The following is a 12,672-nucleotide window of genomic DNA, read 5'->3' as shown; positions in this document are numbered from 1 at the left end:
TTGGGATTATCTTCAGCCTGAAGACCTGGTGAAAGCTGTCTTGTGAGGTTTTGGACTCACTTGGATCTGTTAACCCTTCTTTCTTTTCTATTTCTCACTGTTGGAATCGGAATGTCTATCTATGTCTGTCTCACCATTGTATTTTGAAAACATGTTTGTTTCACGTTTGCAGCTGTGAATTTTACCTTACGATGAATTGTACTCTGAATCTCAATTTATCTGATTTAGATGATACTTAGATAAGAGTTTGGAGCTGATGATGCTAGAATGAGCTAAAACTTTGGGGGCTTTGGGGATGGAATGAATATATTTTATGTGTGAGAAGGACATGAATTTTGGGGGGTTTGGAGCAGAATGCAATAGACTAATGTTTGTGTTTCCTCCAAAGTTTCTATCTTGAAATCTTAATCCCAATATGATTGTATCTGGAGTTTAGGCCTTTGGGAGTGATTAGGTAATGAGGGTAGGGCCTTCATAAATGAGATTTGTGCCCTTATAAGAAGCCATTTCATATGAAACCAAAATATCCTGTATAGCCAAGACAATCCTAAGCAAAAAGAACAAAGCTGGAGGCATCATGCTATCTGACTTCAAACTATACTATAAGGCTACAGTATCCAAAACAGCATGGCATTTGTACTAAAACAGACATATATATGAATAGAACAGAACAGAGACCTCAGAAATAACACCACACATCTACAATCATCTGTTCTTTGACAGACCTGACAAAAACAAGCAATGTGGAAAGGATCTCCTATTTAATAAATGGTACTGGGAAAACTGGCTAGCCATATGCAGAAAATTAAAACTGGACCCCTTCCTTAAACATTATACAAAAATTAACTCGATGGATTAATGACTTAAACATAAAACCCCAAACCATAAAAAACCCAGAAGAAAACCTAGGCAATACCATTCAGGACACAGGCATGGACAAAGACTTCATAATGAAAACACCAAAAGCAATTGCAAGAAAAGCCAAAATTGACAAATGGGATCTAATTAAAGAGCTTCTGCATAACAGAAGAAATTAGCCTCAGAGTGATCAGACAACCTACAGAATGGGAGAAAATATTTGCAATTTACCCATCTGATAAAGGTCTAATATCCAGAATTTACAAGGAGCTTAAACAAATTTACAAGAAAACAAACAAACAACCCCATCAAAAACTGGGCAAAGAATATGAACAGACACTTCTCAAAAGAAGAAATTTATGTGCTAACAAACATATGAGAAAAAGCTCAACATCACTGGTCATTAGAGAAATGCAAATCAAAACCACAGCAAGATACCATCTCAGGCCAGTCAGAATGGCAATTATTAAAAAGCAAAGAGCTTTTTGATCCACCATCTGTGGTGGAGCGGCCACCAAAATGCAGATTTTTGCAAAAACCCTTAGGGGAAGGCCATCACCCTAGAGGTTGAACCCTCAGATATGATAGAAAATGCAAAGGCCGAGATCCAGGATAAAGAAGGAGTTCCTCCTGATCAGTAAAGACTGATTTTTGCTGGCAAGCAACTGGAAGATATGCATACTCTGCCTGACTGCAACATTCAGAAGGAGTCTACTCTTCATCTTGTGTTGAGACTTTGTGGTGGTGCTAAGAAAAGGAAGAAGTCTTACAGCACTCCCGAGAAGAATAAGCACGAGAGAAAGAAGGGTAAGCTGGCCGTCCTGAAATATTATAAGGTGGATGAGAATGGCAAAATGAGTTGCCTTCATCAAGACTGCCCTGCTGATGAATGTGGGGCTGGAGTGTTTATGGCAAGCCACTTTGACAGACATTATTGTGGCACATCTTGTGTCACTTACTGCTTCAACAAATCAGAGGACAAGTAACTGTATGTGTTAATAAAAGACATGAACTAACATTTTTGTTGGATTAAAAAAAAAAGTCAAGAAACAATAGATGCTGGTGAGGCTGTGGAGAAATGGGAACACTTTTACACATGGTGGGAGTGTAAATTAGTTAAACCATTGTCGTAGACTGTGGCAATTCCTCAAGGGTAAAGAACCAGAAATACCATTTGACCTAGCAATCCCATTACTGGGTAATGGGATTATAAATCCCATTAGGAATATAAATCATTCTACTATAAAGACATGCACACATATGTTTATAGCGGCACTATTTACAATAGCAAAGACATGGAACCAACCCAAATGCCCATCAATGATAGACTGGATAAAGAAAATGTGGCACATACACACCATGGAATACTATGCAGCCATAAAAAGGAATGAGATCATGTCCTTGGTAGGGAAATGTATGGAGCTGGAAGCTGTCATCCTCAGCAAACTAACACAGGAACAGAAAACCAAACACCACATGTTCTCGCTCATAAGTGGGAGCTGAATATGAGAACACATGGACACAGGGAGGGGAACAGCTCACACTGGGGCCAGTCAGGGGGTGGGGGCGGTATTAGGACAAATAGCTAATGCATGTGGGGCTTAACACCTAGATGACGGGTTGATAGGTGTAGCAATCCACCATGGCACACGTATACCTATGTAACAAACCTACATGTTCTACACTTGTATCCCAGAACTTTAAGTTAAAAAAAAAAAAAAAAAGAGGACAGTAATCCGGCTAGCTCTCTTTGCGCTCTGTGAGTCTACTAGTAAAAGTCAGTCTGCAATCCAGAAAATGGACCTTACCATAACTTGACCATGCTGGCAGCCTGATCTCAGACTTTTAGGCTCCAGAATTATAAAAACGAAATGTCTGTTGTTTATAAGCCAGCCTTTGTTAAAACAGCCAGAGTGGACTAAGATGATTCTTCTTATCCCAGTAAGATGCTGCCTCATGCTCTAGTTCACTGCTTTCAATTAGCTCTCTTGACTCCACATTGTGAAATATTCTGCAAGGAATGAAACCCGCAGGGGAGGCAGCACTCACTTTAATGTATTTCTCTGGGGTCTTGACCCCTCAAGTCGGGCCTGCCTGGGATATTTTTTGGTGCCTTCAAACAGACCTTTTAAAATTTTTCAGCATTTACAGTTGTGCTTGGTGACAAGTTAGGTCTGATAACAGCAAACTATCTTCAGCCAGATGCAAAAGTCCGAATTAAGTTTTGCATAGGACTTGGCATGTAAGAAGTTTCTAATTCAGTGTGGGTTCTCTTCCCGGATGAAAAAAGGTTAATGGTTTGTCTGGACATGAGAGGAAAAACACCCTAATATTCTCTGATGTTTCAAGACACACAGTTGTTCTCATTGCCCTGAAAGGAAGCTCACATTTGAGAATAAATGGTGTAGGATCTTCTGTCGCACGAATCATTCGTAAGACCAGGTTGGGGAAACATGAAGACTAGTAGGCATTACAGAGACCAGCCAGGGTTCAAGGACCTGCTCATGATGTTCTAGTGTAAGCCTCTGAAACTTCAGGCAAAGATTGGGTCTACCCGCACTGTGTTTTTATCAGATTCTCAAAGGATCCTTGAGACAAGGCTAAGATGCAGTGATCCAATCTGAGGAACTGAGGCAGCATGAGAGAAGGTGAATTCACCTGCCTTGCTGTGACAACACGTGGCCTTTCCCGTGTGCACGTGGAGAGAGGGAGCTTTCTGGTGTCTCTTCCTCTTTTCTTGGAGATGGACTTTTGCTCTTGTCGCCCAGGCTGGAGTGCAATGGTGTGATTTTGGCTCACTGCAACCTCTGCCTCCTGGGTTCAAGTGATCCTCCTGCTTCAGGCTCCCCAGTAGTTGGGGTTACAGCTATGCCCAGCTAATTTTTTTATTATTAGTTGGAGGGTGTTTCACCGTGCTGGCCAGGCTGGTCTCGAACTCCTGACTTCAGGTGATCCACCCACCTTGTCCTTCCAAGGTTCAGGGATTAGAGGCATGAACCACCGTGCACGGCCTCTTCCTGTTCTTATGAGGACACCAGTCCCTATTGGATTAGGGCCCGACCATTATAACCTTATTTAACCGTAATTACCTCCTTAAAGGTACTATCTCCAAATACAGTCACCTAGTGAGGTTCTAAAGACTGGGGCTTCAACATATGAAATTTGGGGTAGACAATTTAACCCATAACAGAAGGATTAGCCAAGATTATGGTTAGTGACAGCACTGAGGCTGAAGATGGATAGCTCTTAGTGCCTCCCTGACCCCCAAGAATGAGCTCCTCAGTGGAGGAGGTGTTTTCTCATATCCTCGGCTTCCGTGCCTATATAGTAAGTGCTCAATGAATATCTGACAGATCCCAGGAGTTCTAACTGGGATCTCCTCTCAGTGTGATATATATGTTTTCCCTTCCCTAAATTTAATGACAAGCCCAGAGTGGGCAGATGATTCGCCTGCGATTACGCAGTGACTTGGTTGCAGCTGGAGGGCTAGAACCCAGGTCTCCTGCTTCCAAACCCAGTGCGCTCTCCACCGCCCCCAGGTGGGCTTCCTTTACTCGTTGCTAAAATCAGAGAAGAAGGAGCAAATCTGTGAGGCTGGGAGTCAGCACCGACTCATTTCCTCTTACAGGATATTTGTATTTAAATCTGTGTGCCAGGCCGAGGAGGAGAAATCGAAGCCATGTGTGTGCAGTGGGCTCCCAGCAGCCTGGAGGGCCGGGGAGGTCATGGTCCTGAGGCCAGGAGACAGGGTCACACCGGGGAGGCCTGATTCATTTGGCCTCCTGACTTTCCTATGCTCCAGCCCCACTTCATTTTTTGATGCTGCGATGTGTGTGTGTGTGTGTGCGCGCGCGCGCGTGCACGTGTGTGCACATGCATGCACACACACACACACATTCAGAAAACTTGAAAGAATTGAATGAGGTCTCTGCAACTAGCACTACCATTTTCCAGCCTCAAATCCCAAATGAAAGAAACACCAAGTGAGCTCATGTCTTCATATCTGAGTTAGAAATTAGAATAAAAATGAAAGTGAAGTGTTCTTAAGATGTTGACAAAAAAGTCTTTCCATCCTGTTTCCAGGATAGAGTTTAAAACAATGAGGCTGCAGAGGCTGGCAGCTTCCATGGAAAGGAGTAGATCTTTCACGGCTGGTTGAAGTTGAAGGCAGGCTTCCCAAGCCTTTTAGGGCTGGCGCTGGGAATGCCGTTTCTGACTTCGCCACTGATAGGCCAGCTGGTACTTCGTGTGTGACTGTCCTCTGTGGCTATGGCTTTCTCATCAGTGTTGGGTTGCTCGTATGGAGGGATTAGTGTGTGTTGGGAGTCCCATCCCTACCAACTGTTTTATACACATTGTAGCATTTCATCCTCACGCCCGCCCTGTCACATGGCTATTCCCATCCCTATCTTACAGGAGGGAAGGTAGGTACATGAAGGCACTCAGCTTGGAAGGATGAAGCTGAAAAGCACCAGCAACTCTTCTGCTTCTACAGTGGTCTTTGCAGTTTTTTGAGTGAGGATATCTGCATGATCTTTTGGCAAGACCTTTAACATCTAATACCTTATACTAACATCTCTAATCTCCTTTATTGCCCTAACCAACCTCCTCGGACTTATACCTTACTCATTCACACCAACCACCCAGCTGACAATAAATCTAGGCATTGCAATTCCCTATGAGCAGGCACAGTACTCACAGGATTCCGCTTTAAAACAGAAATATCCCTGGCCCACTTTCTACCACAAGGCACACCTATACTGCTTATTCCTACATTAGTAATTATCAAAACTATTTATTCAACCAACAGCACTAGCTGTATGATTAACAGCCAACATCACAGCCGGTCACCTATTAATACACCTTATGGGAGGAGCCACAACAGCACTGTTAACTATTAATGTCCCTACAGCTACAATTACTCTTATTATTCTTATGCTATTAACCATCCTTGAACTAGCCGTAGTACACATCTCTGTACTTTGGTGTCCCTGTCTGTAAAGGGGACTGTGGGAGACCAGAATACGCCACCCCCAAATATGAAGGACTGTTGAGCTGAAGGCAATTAAGAAGTGGATGCAGGAAGGCTCTCTGCTTTCTGTTTATTTGCCTAAAAGCAGGACATAGATTGACAAAGACAAGTGGTATCCCACCTCCACTCTGCAGGGAGGACAAAGGGTAACCATGGAAGACAATGTTAGAGCCCCGTTGTCTGGAGAAGACACCAGGTCCAGCTTCCTAACCTGCCTCCATCTGCCTGTTATCTGCCTTCCCACAAGCTGCCACCCCTAGAGACTCAAAGTCCTTTTTTCCTTTGTCTTGTCACTCTCTAAAATGTGCTGTTTTTTATTTGTTTGCTTGTGGTTGAAGATGCTATATAAGCCATAAGCTGGAATCCAAAGCCACCTCTCTGAGAACTGCTGAGTGACCACCTCTCTGAGACCCTGGGTGTCTCCCATGTATATGTGAAATATACATGTTACTAAACTTCGGTTTGTTTTTCTTTTCTTGTTAGTCTGTCTTTTTTACAGGGGCCTGCTCCAACGAAGAACTTATGAGAATTGAAGAATAAATTATTTTACTTCTCCTACAGGATCATAATAGTATCCACTTTAGTGGATTGCTATGGGGATTAAATAAATAAAACCCCTGCACTTTATTGAATCAACAAGGTAGTGCCTGGTACATGGTAAGCACTGAATTCAGTACTAGCTGTCACCATTAGTCCTATCATCCTTCAAATCTGTGCTGTGAAAGGTGGAGGTGGGGCCCTTTGGCTATAAGCAACAAATGACGACTCTGGCCAACAGAAGCGAAAAGGCAAGTTCTAGGGGAACTCTGTCCTCGCTGTCAGTATCAGGAAAATGCTGAGGAACCAGGCTTCAGAGGGACAGGACCCACATGCCTGGGAGGATACAGGGAAGACGAGCAGCTCAAAACCAATGCTGGTGTCAAATCACTCCAGCTTTCCCTTTTGTGTCCCACCTCTCTGCTCAAGACTAAAATCCAGGAGAGGGAGAAAGTGGCTGTGTAAGTTTCCCATTGCTGCAGTCACAGATGACCACACATCAGGGACTTCAAACAACACAAATGCTTTCTCTGATAGTTCCGGAGGTCAGGAGTCTGCAGTGAGTTTCCCTGGACCAAAACCAAGGTGTCAGCAGGGCTGTGCTCCTTCCGGGGGCTCCGGGGGAGAATCTGTTCCTTACGTTTCCCAGCTTCTAGATTCTGCCTTGGCTCTTGGCTCATGTCTCCATTTCCAAAGCGAGCAGTGTAGCAGCTCCTCTCCTCTCTGACTTCTGTCTCCATCCTTACATCTTCCTGTTAGGAGACTTGTCATTACATTGGGTCTTTGTAGTTAGGCCGGAACAATCTACCCATCCCAAGATCCTTGATATAATCACATCTGCAAAATCCCCTTTGCCATGGAATTTCACGTATTTTCAGGTTCCTGGGACTGGACAAGGACATGTTTGGGAGCCACCATTCTACTGACTGCAGTGGCCACCCAAGCCCTTTAGTTCATATACGCTGGCAATGGCCTATCCCAGAACAGCTGGGAGGGCTTGTTGAAATGCAGATTGCTGGGCCCCACTCCCAGACTTTTTAATTCAGTGGGTTTGAGGAAGGGCCTGAGAATTTGTATTTCTTATGCATTTCAAGGTGAAACTGATGCTGTTATTCCTGGAATCACGTTCTGAGACCCCCCAGCTAAGAGAAGGTAGGATTCTTTGACTGGCTTTCCCACAGAGCCTACATATTTATGGGGAGAGCAATTTCCTAAAAGATCCATGGGAAGCAGAAGCTGGGAGAGAGGGAGTGGGGGCATGTGGCAGGGACACCGAGGTCCAGGTTGTTAGGGGCTCTTATTCTGGAAAAATGTGTGATGCATCGAGGAAGGTCTCTGAGGAAGGTGCTCCGAATGATAGAGGGTAGAGAGAGGCTGGCAGGGATCCTGCTGGTCACTGAGACCCACAGGGTGGTGGGTGCCGAGTCCTGGCTGAGTGCTCCATGGGCTGGCCACCAGTGCTCTGCTTGGAATTCTGGCTCAGTGGGACCCTGTACCATGTGGTCCCAGAGGTGCTGCTATTGGGACAATTCTACCTGGATCTTGGAGCCAGAGAAGCAGCCAGAGGGAGAATCTGCTTTTAATTCTCAGAAACGAGGAGGCTGTATCGAATGACCTGTGGGACCAGCTGACCTGCCTAGCCTGTGATCCTACACGCTCGAATCCCAAAGCTAATGATGTCATAGCCCTGGGCTGTGTCCGATCTGTGTAGTTAGGTTGATGGGATTAATCAGCTCATGTTAACATGCTGATGATCATGAAATAAAGACGACCATTTCAATAGGATACTCGGGGCTGAGGGACTGAAGTGAAATCATTTGGACTTTTACAGAGGTCACGGTTGAATTATCACAAAACTTCCTTTACTCAAAGCAGATGCTTATTAAGATTAATTTAGTGTGAAAAGTGAACCAGACTGAGTATAAAGGACATTGTCTCCTCAATTATGTAATAAGACACCTCCTCATTGTCCTGTACTCACTGAAGATGATTGTGCATTTCCTCGGGGACATTTCAGCGCGGTGAGCCGAGCCGCTGCGCAATCCCTCTTTTGGGGATGTTCAATGAAATCTCAGTGTTCACACAAAGACAAAGTGGGCAGAGACAAAAGGAAACATCAACTGGGAAGGGAAAATGGGGGCTGAAGACAGAACCCTTCTTTCTGCTAAAACCACACATTCAGCAATTCCAGAGATATCCCTTGTCCGAGGATGAGAAACAGAACTGGGGAATGACTTTGCCTTCTTATAACGATGGTTTGTGCCAGTGACAGCTCATGGCAGCCGTCCCAGTATGTTGGGTCCAGGGAGGCTGATGAGGGCCACTGGCTAGGACCATAGCTATTGGACCCACATAGGCTCCAATTGTTCTTCTGGGCCTTCGCAGGGTTGATAATCTTCTCCACACTTTAAAAAAAAAAAAATGTCAGTAAGCTCTATTCCTCTTGTTTCTCTGTCTGTTACAAAATACTCCACCTAAAATTCTTTTCCCTTTGCTCCCTAGACCTCCCCTGCCCAGGCCCTCCTCCCACATTTTGGCCTCCTCTCCTAGTCCCTTCCCTGGCTCCTCTTCCAATGTTGATTTCATGACTGTTGCTGTTCCCAGGGCTCCAGCCAGCCTCAGCTTTCCGTTTCTACTCACGGAAACACTCTTCCTCGAGTTAGTTCATCCACCCACATAGTTTTTTCTGTCGTTTTAAGCCTAGAGATACCTGGGAAGCAGTGCAGTACCTGCCAGTAGTGGTATTTTTATTTAATAAAATGAAACCAAGAATCTCCCAGGTCAGTACTCAGAGGATAACTTCTTGGTGAAATGGAGCAGCTGGCCACATGGCTCTTGTCTGAGTTTCATTTTCTTTGGAATTCTCACTTTCTAAATCCCCCCTCCCCTCCTCTGGGACATGTCAGGAACAACCTGCTTTCTTGCAAATGTCTGACTTACTAAGTAGAAGCAAACTCCTTTCCTTTGGTTTTCCTAAAACCATGGTCGGGATGGAAAGAAGCTTTCCTCATGTGTTCCAAGCACAAAGGGAAACACAAAGAGGAAAGCACAATGAGATCAGGAGAGGCAAACAACTTGCCTTACAAGGTATAAACTAACAGAGCTTGTATGAATTGTCTGTTGCTGTGTAATATAATTTATAACATATAATGTATAACATAACTATGTATTATACTAATCATTTCCATGGGTCAGGAATTCAGAAAGGCCTTGGATAGGTGCTTCTCACTTGAGATGTTGCATGCAGTTGTACTCATATGCCAGTTGGGGCTGCAGTCTCATCCGAAGGCTTGAATGTGGCTGGAGGCTACATTTCCAAGGTGGCTCACTCACATGGCCAGCAAGTTCTTGTTGGCTATTGGCTGGAGGCCTCAGCTCCTCTGCACATGGGCCTCTCCACTGGACAGCTTGAGAGTCCTCATAACATGGTGACTGGCTTTCCTTGGAGTGAGAAATCATTGCAGGAGCTGAAATGCTTTTCATCTAACCTCAGAAGTCACACATTTCCATTTCCTTAATATCTGATTGGTCATGCACTGTGTAGTCATCTCCCATATGGGCATGAATACTAGGAGGTAGAGATCACTGGGCACCATCTTAGAAGTTGGCTATGACATGAGTCAACTTGTTCTTCAGGATTTGCAGGACTGTTCCATTCAATGAGGACCTCTGGGAGGAGAAGCCTTTCAAACTGTTACTTTTTTATTTCATCTATAGCCACAAGTTAAGCACTAACTTGCCAAGAGCATTTAGGGCCGCTCCTTCTCCAGTTTTATCTTCGGACATCAGAATGTAGAATTAATCAGTCCTACATCACAACTCGTGGTATACTTTCATCCTTGACCTATACAAGGCTCGTTTTTTGCTTTATTCATTTATTCTTTTTTTAAAATCTCTCTTATAAGTTTATACTTACACTGTCTCTCCTGCAGCCCCTCCCTGAGGACTGCCACAGGCAATTGCTTTGAAGTGTTTGCATTTTTATGCATACTTATAAGTATGTAGCACTGTTTTGTCTGTTCTTGGATTTTTAGTTTTCATGAATGTTGGACTAGAGAATTTAGCCCATATCTCATTTTGTTCATTATCTGTGCCCTCCAGAAAGTGTGTCTGTCACATTACTCTCGTCCATCTTCCTAGTGGTGGATGGACACCTAGATTACCTACAAACCCTTAATAAGTGATACTTCAAAGAATCCCTTGTACCTTCAGGTCCTGAGTGAGTATTTCTCTGGAGTTTCCATCCAGGTGAGGGCCCCTGGGCAGGCATACTCATACTCCATGTGACTATAAAACAGCAGCTGGCTCTCCAGGGCACTCTCTCCTCCCAGACTCTAGTTCAAAGAAAAAGGATGTCTGCTTATCACCCTTCCAGCATTCTTGCTTAGATCCATGGTTTTGATTAAGAAATGTGCAGCTCCTCCAGGAAGCCAGATGAGTTGTGGCCCAAACAGGGATGAGAGTTCACCCTTACAGGTGCATCTGTGGGATATGACTTCACATGGCACCCAGCATCTTCAGAAAAGGACTGTCATTGCCGTGCTCTGAGAGGGCATTTCCTCCTGCTCTCAACCGTGTGTCTCAATCCCTCACCTCCCTGCTGGAGGTCAGATCTGTGTATCATTCCCTGCAACACATCCCCATTTGGATGTTCCAGAGGCCCCTCAGATGCAGCTTGTTCATACGACGACCCTTTGTCTTCATGGTAACTAGTAGGCCCAGTGATTCCACTATTAGGTATATACTGAAAAGAAATGAAAACAGATGTCTACACAAAACCTTGTACATAACTGTTCATGGTGACATTACTCTTTTTTATTTTTATTTTTTTGAAATGGAGTCTCACACTGTCGCAAAGGCTGGAATGCAATAGTGCGATCTCAGCTCACTGTAACCTCTTCCTCCTGGGCTCAAGCAATTCTCCTGCCTCAGCCTCCTGAGTAGCTGGAATTACAGGCGTCCCCCTGGCTAATTTTTGTATTTCTAGTAGAGATGGAGTTTCACATGTTGGTCAGATTGGTTTCAAACTCCTGGCCTCAAGTGATCCACTCAGCTTGGCCTCCCAAAGTGCTTGATCACCGGCGGGAGCCACAGTGCCTGGCCTCATAGTGGCATTATTCTTAGGGGGGGGGGGGGAAAGAATGGATACAACCTAACTGTCCATCAACTGATGAATGGATAAACAAAATACAGTCTATCCACATAATGGAATCTTATTCAGCTGTAAAGAAGAATGGCTTTCTGATACATGTTACAGCATGGACAGACCATGAAAACATCATGCTAAGTGTGAGAAGTCAATCACAAATGACTCCATTTTCATTTAATTTATATGAAATGTCCAGAGTAGGCAAATCTACAGAGGCAGAAAGTAGATTAGTGTTGCCCAGGGCAGAAGGCGATGGGAAATTATGGGTAATAGCTAAAAATACAGGGTTTCTTTTTAGGAGTGATAAAATTGATTGTGGTGATGGTTGCTCAACTGTGTGAATATACTGAAAACCCTTGTCTTGTAGACTTTAAATAGGTGAATTGTGTGGTATATGTAGCATATTTTATAATATACCTCTGTTACCAGAAATATGGTGTAGTTGGCCAGGTGTGGGGGCTCATGCCTGTAATCCCAGGACTTTGGGAGGCCAATGCAGGCAGATCACCTCAGGTCAGGAGTTCAAGATCAGCCTGGACAACATGGTGAAACCTCGTCTCTACTAAAAATACAAAAATTAGCTGGTCACAGTGGTACACGCCTATAATCCCAGCTACTTGGGATTGGGTGGCTGAGGCAGGAGAATTGCTTGAACCTGGGAGGCAGAGGTTGCAGGGAGCCAAGATTGCGCCATTGCACTCTACCCTGGGTGACAAGAGCAAAATTCTGTCTCAAAGAAAAAAAAAAAAGAAAAGAAATATGATGTAGTTGTGGTTCAAGCACTGGTTTGGATAATTTAACCCAGTGATTCCACTACTATGTATATACTGAAAAGAAATGAAAACAGACGTTCACACAAAAACTTGTACATAAATGTCCATAGCAGCATTCTTTTTTTTTTTTTTTTTTTTGAGACAGAGTCTCACTCTGTCGCCCAGGCTGGAGAAGTATAGTGGCAAAATCTTGGCTCACTGAAACCTCCGCCTCCTGGGTTCAAGTGATTCTCCTGCCTCAGCCTCCTCAGTAGCTGGGATTACAGGCATGCACCACCATGTCCGGCTAATTTTTTGTGTTTTTAGTAGAGACGGGGTTCCAC

General features: G+C 44.3%; 1 pseudogene; it reads left to right on the top strand.

Annotated features, from left to right (window-relative positions):
• The first annotated feature begins 1,377 nt into the window (after positions 1–1,377).
• On the top strand, positions 1,378–1,844 carry LOC108311644 (annotated as a pseudogene).
• Positions 1,845–12,672: the final 10,828 nt, after the last annotated feature.

Source organism: Cebus imitator, unplaced genomic scaffold (assembly GCF_001604975.1).
Source record: "Cebus imitator isolate Cc_AM_T3 unplaced genomic scaffold, Cebus_imitator-1.0 Scaffold117, whole genome shotgun sequence".
NCBI lineage: Eukaryota > Metazoa > Chordata > Mammalia > Primates > Cebidae > Cebus > Cebus imitator.
This window is presented reverse-complemented; position numbering and strand designations above follow the sequence as displayed.